Below are 12,447 nucleotides of genomic sequence, written 5' to 3'. Positions count from 1 at the left end.
TGCCATTTTTATTGAGACAAAGCCCTAGGGTGGATTTATCAAGCTCATTTGGTCTAAGGATCATTTTGAAGTGATTTGGCCAAAGATTGGATGCTCAAAAGTCATCAGTCATTGTTCAGTCAACCAGAAACCCTAGAAAGTCAACGGTGGTCAACTGTGCCTGATTTTATGGATTGGAAGGTGTGAGATGGTTTGAAAGGCCTCATTCATGTCCATACAAGTCTCATTTGACATATCAAAGACCAAGGTTGAAGGTTTGGAGGTCAGACAAGAAGTTTCCTAAAATGGCAGGTGACCTGTAATTTCAGCTGCCCAAAATGGAAAGTTTTTCTCCCCAAAATTACTTCATCATACATGCTTCAAATGGAATTTTGTCCAACATGAAAGTTGAATATCTTGATCTCACCATTCCAAAAAGTCCAAGAACTTGAAATTCCCATGTGTGGTTAGCAAGATAGGGTCCAGTCATTTTCAGAAAATGCCCGAAATCAAAGTGGCATAACTCTCACATGGAGTGACCAAATTGGATGGTTTCTCTTTGAGCAAATCACATTTAATGTGTACTTTCATAATCCATCACCACATTTTGCCAAAAGCATTCACACAAAAAGGCCATTTTTCAAGTGCACTAATTAAAATCCAAGGGCAAAATGGTCCAACTTTCAAAATATTTGGAATTTTGGCATGGGACTTTTTGCAACAATTTCTAAATGTCATTTGTGACCTGTTGGAACCAAGTTTGGAGAGAAAAACCAGCTGCATTAACCAAGGGCATTTTGGCCACACTTGAAATTACACTTAACACTAATCTTTGTACATTTTGCTAATCTTAATTAATTTGTGATTAAGCATTGGTATAAATAGCTAGTTGTAACTGTATTCATTAAGCACTAATCACTTTTTCAGATCCAATCCAAAAACTCTCCAATTCTCTCAAAAATTTCACAATTCTCATTCACTTTTTTCATCAAATTCTTCAATAATTCTCCATTGTTTTGGCAATTTCTTGGTGATTTCTTCATGTGCAGGTGATTATGTGATTCTGTTTTTGGAGATTGAAGCAAAATTCGTGCAAGAACACCAACTGTCCAAGCATCACTCATCAATGGCAATTGGCGAATCTTCATGATCCAAGCATCGTCGAGCTGAAAGTTCTTCACCAATCACCTTCATAATCATCATCCTTCATCTGTTTGCAAGAATCGGATCCAAAAACACGAGGATTTTACGGCTGCACTTCAAGAAGGTGATTTTTCGAAATCTTTAATTCGTGAAATCAATGCATGGCTTAGATAGATCGTTGAACATAGATCATTCTGCCGTTTGAATCGCGCGATTCCGTTAAGTATTGAGCTAGATATGTTGATCTGAATATTTGTGTGTGGATCTTCTTTCGATCGGTTCTTTTTGTATGTTAATCTTTAGACGTTTTCGTTGCCATAACTGTAACCTACACGGAGAGACGGTCGCGACGGTATATAGTTTGCTCATTTTCGTTGAGAAAAGCTGGAAACCGAAGCTGAAGGTGATGAAGGCGACGAACACGTGATGAACAGCAAGCATTCTGGAGATTTTCCTCGTTAGATCTGTTTTCAGGCATGGCACAATTCAAAACGTGTTTCCCACTTAAACTCCACCAATCACGTGCTAACATCAAATAAAATGCTACAGTACCATTAATTCATTATAACATTAATCCAATTAATCCAAATTAATTCGTATTAACATTAAATAGATATTTCAATAAATATTACAAAACTTAAAAAATTCATAAAAAATTCAATATTAGTCCAAATTAGGTGGGATTTTTTTTTGTTAGTTTCCAAATTTTATCTACTGTTTTTTAGGCATAGTAGTGTAAGTTGTGCCTGGTAGGATTTTGGAATGGTATATTGATCTTTATCATGTGTGCAATAATTGTATGTTTTGCCATTTTAATCACCAAATACTCATACATTATCCAAAATTAATGAAATTTCATATGATGATTCTTGACACATTTCTGGAGATTTTGGTATATCATTTGTAATTTTTAGACCTCTGGATTGGTAGATATGATTTATTCTTTTTGAGTGTGACAATAGGTGTCACATTATGATATGTTGAGTTCATGAATTAATTTTACCATGCTTCCACTAGGCCTATGGCCCTGATTTTTTGCATGAGATGACATGTATATGTTAACTTTCAACATGAATTTTTGTGGATTTAATTGGTCCCTTTTCTAATTGATTTGGATTTTTGATTGCTGTTTAGCATCTTTGGGTTGTTTCTTGTGTAACAAACTTTACATGTGTTGTTGAATGCTCATACTATATCATATGAATGTGAAATTTGATGGAGTGATTCATAACATGTTTAGGTGTAGTTTGGCTTTGGTCCCATCAATTTCTTAATTGTTTTCACTGTTTGGCATGTGATTGAAGTTAATGCTCATTTTGTTACCATGTGTTGGCTTGCATAATTGTGTCTGGATTTCTTGATTTTCATTGACCTAATTTCTTTTGTCTAATTGAGCTGAAAATTGACATGCTATACTTTGAATGTGTCCTGTTCAGGTGTGAATTTTTGTGGAATTAATTGAATGGTTTTGGTATGCTTTTGAGTGAGATAGTTCTGTTTGGTCAATTGAAGTTGTAAATTGCATGATTGATGTTAAATGGTGCATAAAATGAATATGGTGAATGATATGAGCATGGGATCAATTGCATTTGCTTTTGAATTGTTTTAATGTGATTTTGGGTGAATATTACTTGCTGTTTAGATTTTTTTATCCCTTTTGGACCCTAGGCTTGGCCTAGTGGTCTAGTTTCTCACATTTGGTGTGGATTTTCAGGTTGAAATGCAAAAGGCTTAAGGGAAAAAAGTGCAAGTTGATTAAATTGAGTTTTGTTTGATGTTGTCCACTAACATGTCTTTGTTTTGTAGGGATTGATGCTTGAGCTTGAGCTTATAGCTTGCACTTGTGTGCATTAACTTGTGTTGCTTTGTGCAGCTTAACTGATTAACAATTTGCTGTTTACTGTTGGTTTGTCTGAGTACTAATGATACTTGATTGATTTCAGGTACATTTAGTTGCTTACAGTTCTTTAAGAACTTGCTTGCTGCTGCTTGGTTTTTAAACCATTTGAGGTAGGACTTCTATTCTCCATGTAGTCTGGAAGACCTGGCCTGTTACTTGGCCAGGCAACTGTCTGAAGTCCTCCTTAAGAGGCGATGTTTGTGGTTGTTTACATTTGTGCCCAAGCAGGTGAAGACCTCTATGAGGCAATTGGTGGATCAAAGGGATATGCAATCTATCCCCCACTACTCTGTTGAGTCGTCCCTCTGCTCGCACGGCTGTGTGTTGATGCATTGGGACACAAACCCAAGATCTTGTGCTGTTGCACAGTTGTGTCAGAGTCTTGAGCGTAGAAGGGTTCCCACATTCTGGACCCACGCTCCTTTGTCTGAAGCTCTCCCTGACCAGGGATAAGAGCTGTGAAGTCTCATCTTCACTCACCTTTCATCAGCTTCACCTTAGCCCCTCAATGGCAAGGTTAAGAGCTAACCTTACCCCGATACAGAGGCTTGTTTGTTGAGGTTGATATGACCCCTCGACTAAAGCCTAGCCTTGATGTTTGAGCCCCTTGTTGGTGTGTTTATTTCATGCTGTATATGTTTGTGTGGTGTGATTGTATCCCCTAGGTTTGCTAGACTCCGCGTAGTCTCGTTTGCATGTCAATTAAGGTAGCACGGTTCCTTCGTATAGGACTTCCTTTCTTGCTTGAGCTTTCCTAAAACACAAACAAACATTATCCCCTCTTAAGGATACGTCAACTCCTTCTACTACAGGTGAGTAAGTCTCCAAAGGTCGAGCATCCGGTAGATTGCGTAGTGACGTTGTCCACTTAAAAAACACAAACCAACAGGAATAGTTTAGCCGAACTACGGCAACTCTGATTCTCATGTCCAGATGAGATACGTAGGCACGAGATGCGATGTCTTGTCGAGTTTGACTAACAACTAACACTAATTCTTTTCTCTCGCCCTCGTTGCGATTGAGACCTTCCCCTTCTCTTGCCCTAGTTGCAATCGAGACCCTTCTTCTTCCTGTGTTGGTTCGGATGCTGATGTAAGTCCAGTGATTGGCATTCAGGCTCCACGTTTGCCTCTTTGTGCGTTTTGGTTCGGATGCTGATGTAAGCCCAGTGATTGGCATTCAGGCTCCATGTTTGCCCTTGCCTGTGTTTGTTTGTGTGCGTGAGCCGAGCTACGGATGCTCTGATTCTCCTTCATCCAAAGGAGATACGTATGCATAGGATGCGACATCCTAGCGAGCATGTGTCGTTTCCCCTGTCCGAACTACTTTGACTCTGATGTCTATGCTTGATAGACTAAGTAGGCCCAGGATGCAGTATCCTGCCGAGTCAGTCTTGTTTGTTTCTTGTGTCTCTTTCAGCCGATGTTTGTGTGTGTGTGAGCAGTGTTTTAGCAACCATTCTCCTTCCTATAGTGCGTGGATCCCGTCGAGTACGACGGATGCGTAGGGGTGCTAATACCTTCCCTTCGCATAACCGACTCCCGATCCCATTCTCTTTGGTCGCGAGACCATGCTTTTTCCAGGTTTACTCTGAGCGTTTCCTTTCCCTCTTTTGGGATAAATAACGCACGGTGGCGGCTCTGTTGTTCTTGTTTTCCCGCCGGTTTTTTGCGTAATGCGACAGCTGGCGACTCTGCTGGGGAATAGAGAAGTTGACCTGTGCTGGTCCTTCTTCCCTAAGCGAGTCTCTCCTAGCGCTCTCTAGGTTAGGGCTTTGGTTGCTATCTGCTGTTGTTTATTGCATTCATTTCATTTACTGTTTGCATTCAATGTGTGCATTAATGTTTGCATTCATTCATTGTCATCTGCTGTGCTGGCTGTGTTTCTCTGATTGGGGGTGGGAATTACTCGAGGTAAAAGGCCTAATACCCAGGCTGTGAGTGCAATCTAGGAAACCTAGGAATAGATTGAGTCATGGGAAGCGGGTGGTATGCGCCACTTAGCGGAACATTGACGTCACGAGCAGTTCAGACCCTGGTGGGGTATCATCGTTGCATACTTCAGGTGTGTATATGATGGTATTCTGCGAAAGGTTATTTATGATGCGTTTCTTTCGACCTTACCCTGGCCTAGATGACACCCGTGAGTGGGGAGGGAATGATCATTTTAACAGGTACAGATGGTGACTGTTGGTGACTGATGGTGACCGGTTGTTGGACTCAGTGTGTTCCTATTGGTGACTCAGTTTCTCAGATTGGGTTCAGATTACAGTTGATCAGTTGGCTTTGGGTTTCAGATGATTGTGATCAGAGTTCAAGCCGAAGCTTCGATCCTGTGTTCAGAGATGCACAGCTTGCCAGTCGTGTCTGCATCATGTGCATCATAGCATGTTTATTTTTCAAAAGAAATGCAATGAAAAAAAAACTTAAAAAAAAAAGAAAAAGAAAAGACTAATCCCTGCATGCATATCATTTCTCAGGTACATTCCAGAGCTTGATTCATTGATAGAGATGGCAACAGTTCCCGAGCCGAAGCGGAAGACCTGTTCTTATAGCTTTCACCGTGAGCCTCTGACGTCTCTGATTGAGTTGAGCAGTTTTGTGACCAGTGATCATCTGAAGGGGTTCGTTAATCAGTATGGGGATATTTTGACACTGTTGAAGATGGTAGTCGACCCAATGCCGTTGCAGACTCTTCTTCAGTTCTATGACCCGGAGCTTAGATGTTTCACTTTCCAGGACTATCAGTTGGCGCCTACTCTCGAGGAGTACTCCATTCTGTTGGGTGTCCCTATTCAGCATCAGACTCCTTTCCTGGACGTCCCGAAGGAAGTCGATTTCAGGGTTATTGCTAGAGCTCTTCATCTGAGTATTCGAGAGATCAGTGATAGTTGGAAGACCAGTGGAGATGTTGTGGGCCTACCTTTGAAGTTTCTGCTGAGAGTTGCTAGAGGAGAAGCAGAGAAGGGGAATTGGGAAGCTTTCCGTGCCCAGTTTGCTGTTATGATTTATGGGATCGTTCTGTTTCCGAGTATGCCCAACTTTGTTGACTATGCTGCAGTCTGCATCTTCATTGGAGGGAATCCAGTCCCTACACTGCTAGCTGACACTTACTATGCTATCCACAGTAGGCATGGTAAGGGTGGAGCTATCAGATGCTGTTTCCCACTGTTGCTCAGATGGTTCATGTCTCTCCTACCAGTCAGTGGGCCGTTTGTTGATGCTCAGAGCACTTATAGGTGGACTCAGAGGGTGATGTCTCTTACTTCATATGACATCAGATGGCATTCATACCGGATGGACGTGCGGGATGTCATTATGAGTTGTGGAGAATTCCGGAACGTGCCACTTGTGGGGACCAAGGGTTGCATCAATTACAACCCGGTTCTTTCTCTTCGCCAGTTGGGGTTCATTATGAGTAGAAGACCGCTTGAAGCTGAGATAGCTAAGAGTGTGTATTTTGAGAAGCGTATTGACCCTGTTAGATTGGAGCAGATGGGAAGAGCTTGGAAGTCCATTGGTGTCAGAGATGGATCCGTCTTAGGGAAGAAGTTTACCATTGCTATGCCCGATTACACTAAGTGGGTGAAGAAGAGAGTGGAAACTTTATTGCTGCCCTATGATCGGATGAATCCGTTGCAAGTGCAACCACCCTTGATCCTTGCTGATACTGTGCCTGCTGAGCAGTATAAGCAAGCTCTGATGGAGAATCGTCGCCTGAAGGAGAAAGAGCAAGATGCCCAGATAGAGTTGTATCAAGCCAAAGCCGATAGATTGAATCTGTCTCATCAACTCAGAGATGCCCAGAGTGCAGGTGTTGGTGGGGTAAGGAGTAAGAAGAGATCTTATTCAGAGATGGAGACCTTGCTAGATGCAGAGCATAGAGAGTATTTGAGATTGCAGAGAGCTAAAGCCAGTTATCTGAAGAAGATCAGGGACTTGGAGAAGCAACTCAGAGACAGAGATATCTGGTTGAAGAAGGAAGTCGACCAGAGACTTACATCAGAGACCCAGCTTGGGGCAGAGGTTGTCGAGCTTAGAAGACAGTTGAAGGAGAAGATCACTCCATTGCCAGAATGTTCAGAGTGTGAACTGTTGATAGACCAGTGTCACTACTTGAAGACGCTCATTCCTGGAAGTAACTTGTCTTAGCTTGTACTTTCTGATGTTTATATTGTGAATCACCCCCAGGCTTGTTGGTGAGATTCCTTTGTTGTACCTTGTGTGGATATTTGGATCTTTGTTGTATGATCCAGTTGCTCATTTATAGATGAGATTTTCTCTGTATTCCTTGCTCAGTTGTATGTTGTCTCTGTATCTCCATGTTGCTTTATGCTGTTGCAGGTTGTCGTTTCTTGAGATGAATCAGGCTCTTTGAATGCCTGAGGAATGAACATATCATGTGCATCATATGCATTAGCATCATAATCATAACATGTTGCATAACAGGTGTTCTAGTTCGGACTTCTCACTCTGGCTCCTGTCTGAGACAGGATTCTTGATCATCGTCCGCACCGCAACCAGATCGAATCATCAGAGGAGTATGGATCAGGTTCAGACTGAGTTGGCTGAGATGAGGGCAAACATGGCCCAGTTCATGACCGTGATGCAAGGGGTCGTTCAGGGGCAAGAGGAGCTGCGAGCCTTAGCCCAGAGACAGGAAGCCATGATTCTGCCACCCAGTCGTGCTTCACCAGAGGGGGTCCCCGTTAATGATCAAATTGTTGCTGTCACTATTCCCGTCAACAACCACGACGTGGATGATGATTTGAGGGGTATCATAGTCAATGGACAGCCGCTTGCTACAAAAACTGTTAATGTCAGAGCAACCCGTACTCCGGTTCGCCATCGTGGCTCCTCAAGTTCGTTGAATTCTAAGAAGCCATTCTCTGGGGCACCCAAAAGGGGAGAGAGTGAAGCAAATGCTGTGCACCGGCGAGGGAGTGCGAACAGAGGACAATATCGTCAAGCTGCCGCTGTGACTATTCCAGCAACCCAACAGCAACAGGGAAGGCCAACTCAGCGGTATCAACATCAGCAGCATCGTCCGCAACAGCAGGCTTACCAGCCTCCCTATGATAATCAAGCCGGTACAAGTAATGAGAGGAAGAGGGTCATTTTTGATCCGATCCCTATGTCATACTCAGAGTTGTATCCCTCGTTGATAGAGCGGAACTTGATTACTCCCAGAGACCCGCCGACTATACCCGTCAACCCTCGGTGGTGGTATAGGCTTGAGCAGCATTGTGTGTATCATTCGGGTGCTCCTGGTCATGATGTGGATAGTTGCTTTCAGTTGAAAATGAAGGTTCAAGACCTCGTGCAGTCAGGTATTCTGAACTTTGAAGACTTGGGTCCCCGTGTTAATCAAGCTTGAAGATAACAAGTCGCGGGCTGGCGTTGGCTTTTCTCCTGAGGTCTTCAACAAAGAGGGTTGATCAAAAGCAGAAGCTACTAATGCAAGAGATTCTGACAGTTGTTATCCCTGGTGGGATCTATCACAATTGGGTCACTGTGGGCGTTCCTACAGTTGTTCATAAGTCAGAGTAATAATCACTTTGTTTAAAAACCCTTCTCCCATGCCAAAAGGAGAAGTGATGACATTGTTGGCAACATTTTGTGCAATGATATTTTCATTCAAGTAAATGCATGTTAAACATTTGTTTTTCCAATTGTTTTCCCTTTTCGCTTTTTGCATGAAATTGGTGATCACAAAAAACCCTAAAAACAGGAATAAAAGCAATCTTTTCATCTGCATAACGATTGTCTTGTTTGTTTTCCAAAAAGTTTTTCATATCGAAATCATTATGCAGGTTGTTTCTCAAACCCATTGAACATAATGATCGGACGTCATCTCCCAATTTTGAATTCCCTGTATTCGAAGTAGAAGAAGATGATGTTGAAGGGATTCCTGACGAGATTTCCCGACTTCTTGAGCAAGAAAAGAAGATCACTCAGCTGCATCTCGAGAATCAGCAGAACAGCCAACTGGGGCATCAAAAAAAAATCAATCAAAAAAAAAAAAAACAAAGAAAGAAAGGGTGAAAAAGAAATCAAAAGAAATCAAAAGCAAAATCAAAAGAAAAAACAAAGGAAAAATAGCACCCTCAAAGTCCCAAGTTGACTGATGCTGAATTCGATCGAAAAGAAGAGATTAACTGCCAGGTGTCATGGTCAGTTATATCAGCAGAGAGTGACGAAAGCATTCGACTAGAAGGTCGAGTCTCGAGTTCTGAGAAAATGACCTTGTGCTCAAGAAAGTCTTGTCTTTCGTGCCCGATTCCAGGGGCAAGTGGACTCCAAGCTATGAACGTCCATATGTTTTCAAGAGAGCCTTTTCAGGCGGTGCTTTGACACTTACAGCAATGGATGAAGAAGTTCACTCGTCCTGTGAATCCAGATGCAGTCAAGAAATACTTAGCCTAAACAAAAAAAAGCAAAACAGCTCGCTAAGTTGAACACCCCAAAGGGTAACTTAGGCAAAAAGGAGCGTCTCGGTGGATTGAAAACCCGAAAGGGCGATCCAGGCAAAAGTTAGAGACATTGAAAAAAGAATTTGCATCTCGCTAGATTGAGCACCTCACACCGGGGCAATCTAGGCAAAAATTAGGGATTTGGCAAGTAACTGCATCTTGACAAGACCGTGTTCTATATCTGTCATCCGCCAGGAATTCTCTATGCGTCGTCGACCGAAGCTCCGAATACATCGAGATTCAGAATGGTAGAGGAAAGGTCATTATGTTCAATGTAGCCCTCTCCAATATATATCACCGATTTCAAACTTGTACAGATCTATGGAGTCTCGCCCTTTGCAGACTACCATTCCATCACATCGATTTGAGCTTTTACCCCATTATTTGCACTCTTATTTGTTTCAACTCAACAAATGTTTTGCATGTTTTAATTGATAAAGTATCATTGTTTTCAAAATAAACAAAAATTTTCACAAAATTATTCTTAAACAAAGTGAACATTCACAATGATGAAAGGATACCTAGGAGACCCGCAGTGCTCTCCCAAGGGTGGTATGATTACCGACGGGTAAGATAGTCGTTCGTATCTCGAGCATAACTGTATCTTTGTCCTGTAGAACCTTTTCATGGTCTCTCCTCAGCGAGGTTGCTCAGTGCAGTGTTGGTTGAAGTTGTTCATCTTCACGTCCCCGACAGTGCAACATGTTTTCTCCAAGTCTCTGTTAGCCCTATGGTGGGGCATCCCTAATAGAGTGTTGTTTGAGCCCTATCGTGGGGCATCCCCAGCAAGGTTGTTGTTTTGGACATTATCGTGGGCCAGTTCTCAAGCAGTAGGTGTACTGAAGACTTCAATTTTCGTCTCTCCAGCAGAGCAGTCTTCTCCTCTCCCTGGCACGGATGCTTTTCTGTAACGATTCGGTATTTGGAGGATTGACGTCTCAGTATTCCGTCATTTTCTCAGGTAGGTCCTCAGCAGAGTGGTTGACATGAGGAACTTCATCGATGCCTATCTACTTTCACCAGAGATCTGGCTGATTCTTGGTATCTCTGTTCTCCAGCATGAGTGAGAAGTCAGTGCTCTCCCTACAGAGTTTTCATCAAGCAGATTTCCTCAGCAGAGTCTCCCCACAGAGTGGAGTATTTGATCAGTGGGCTCCCTAGCGGGGTTTTCATTCACTTTGCATTTTGCATGTAGTGATCATTGCATCCTCAAATCGCGTAGCATTTCCATTCATAATGGAGCATTACGCCATAGAAAAATTCAAACATATGCATTCATGTGTTAACCCGATCAGACCGTCTCCCCGGCAGAGGCAGCTTCTTGTTCGATGTCTGTACAACGCTTTCGCTACAGTTGCTCCTGACGGCACTCAGGATTGGTACCCCCAGAGAGGTTTATTTCCTCATCCGTTGGTGAAAGAAAAACCTGGTTCTACCCAGTAGCCTCCTAGTAGATGTGGGTGTGTCTGATCTCTCCATGTAGAGTCTACCCCTTAAGCAGAAAGTGTCCATCCTTTCCTGCCATTTCCCCACTGAGATACATCCTCGTGGATGACGGTTGCTTCCGTTCCCTCCCTAATGGGATGGGTTTTCCCTATTGAGTTCTTTCCTCATTAGGATGAGTCTTGATTCAGTTTGCCTTTTTGGATCGATCCTAAATTGGCTTCTTGTTGACTGTCTCTTGTGTTGCCCTGGGGCATGAATGAATAGTGGATCACTAACCGGTACTCATTCATCTTATCCTCAGCGGAATTTGTGGGCTTCTACCTACAAACCGGTAGTTGTAAGTCCTATCTTTGTGGTTTTCTACCCAACCGGTAGTTGTAAAATCCCACTTTCATCCCCTAGCAGAGGTAACCTTTGTGGTTCATTCTGTCGGTGGGCTTCTACCTACAAACCGGTAGTTGTAAGTCCTATCTTTGTGGTTTTCTACCCAACCGGTAGTTGTAAAATCCCACTTTCATCCCCTAGCAGAGGTAACCTTTGTGGTTCATTCTGTCGGTTGGCTTCTACCTACAACCCGGTAGTTGTAAGTCCTATCTTTGTGGTTTTCTACCTATTAGCTGGTAGTTGTAAAATCCCACTTTCATCCCCTTGGTGGAGTTAACCCTGTGTGCTCATCCTATCGATTACTGGTTACTTTCCCGTGGTTTTCTACCTACAAACCGGTAGATGTAATCCCCTCTTTGCAGTTATCAGTACCCAGTTGGCGGTATTGATAGTCTTGTCCCCTCTGGATACTTGCCTTGATCAAGCAGTATTGTCCCCAGTGGGTTTCTCACTTCCCTTTGGATATTTGCTCCGAGTTGGAAACTTTATCCTCTTTTGATTGGTCATCTTTGCATACCTGTTCCTGGTACCCGATGCCTTTCTTTTCGGTCGTTTATCCATCTAACAACCTACAACCCGGTTATGGATAATCTTCCATGCGAGTCTATTATCTACGTTTTGACGGCTATAGATAATATATCTCATGCACTCTCTGGTCAGTCTTTTGATTGTTTCCTCCAGCAGAGTAAGATTCGTATTCCTTGTGGAATCGAATTTCCATCCTTTAACAAGTTTGCTTTCGCTCTCTTCAGGATGATTTCGGTCGTTTATCCATCTAACAACCTACAACCCGGTTATGGATAATCTGCCATGCGAGTATATTATCTACGTTTTGACGGCTATAGATAATATATCTCACGTGCTCTTGGGTCGAAGTCGTCCTCCCCAGTCGAGTAAGATTCGTATTCCTTGTGGAATCGAATTTCCATCCTTTAACAAGTTTGCTTTCGCTCTCTTCAGGATGATTTCGGTCGTTTTATCCATCTAACAACCTACAACCCGGTTATGGATAATCTTCCATGCGAGTCTATTATCTACGTTTTGACGGCTATAGGTAATCTGTCTCACGCGCTCTTGGGTCGAAGTCGTCCTCCCCAGTCGAGTAAGATTCGTATTCCTTGTG

This window comes from Lathyrus oleraceus, chromosome 1, assembly GCF_024323335.1.
Source record: "Lathyrus oleraceus cultivar Zhongwan6 chromosome 1, CAAS_Psat_ZW6_1.0, whole genome shotgun sequence".
Classification (NCBI taxonomy): Eukaryota; Viridiplantae; Streptophyta; class Magnoliopsida; order Fabales; family Fabaceae; genus Lathyrus; species Lathyrus oleraceus.
Note: the sequence above shows the minus strand (reverse complement) of the source record.